General features: G+C 45.7%; 1 protein-coding gene across 1 annotated transcript in view; it reads left to right on the top strand.

The window, feature by feature from the left end:
* Positions 1-387, top strand: part of SVOP (SV2 related protein) — a 59,451-nt gene that overhangs the window by 1,101 nt on the left and 57,963 nt on the right. The gene's annotated exons all lie outside the window — the stretch shown is intronic.

A 387-nucleotide genomic window follows, 5' to 3' on the forward strand; every position in this document is an offset into this window, starting at 1 on the left:
TGGTGATGATGGTGATGATGTTGGTGATGATGGTGGTGATGATGGTGTTAATGATGGTGGTGATGATGGTGGTGACGATGGTGGTGATGGTGGTAATGGTGATGATGGTGATAATGTTGGTGGTGATAGTGATGATAGTGTAATGATGGTGGTGAAGTGATGGTGATGATGATGGTGAAGAGGAGGATGATAATGGTAGGAAGAGGATGATGATGGTGAGGAGGAGGAGAATGATAGTGATGATAGCAAATGATGGTGATGGTGACAACAGTGATGGCGGTGGTGATGAAGAGGATGGTGACGATGGTAGTAGTGATGGTGATGGTGATGATGGTGGTGGTGACAGTGATGGTGATGATGTGGTGGTGATGGTGATAGTGAGGATTA

This window comes from Panthera uncia, assembly GCF_023721935.1.
Source record: "Panthera uncia isolate 11264 chromosome D3 unlocalized genomic scaffold, Puncia_PCG_1.0 HiC_scaffold_8, whole genome shotgun sequence".
In the NCBI taxonomy this organism is placed as follows: Eukaryota; Metazoa; Chordata; class Mammalia; order Carnivora; family Felidae; genus Panthera; species Panthera uncia.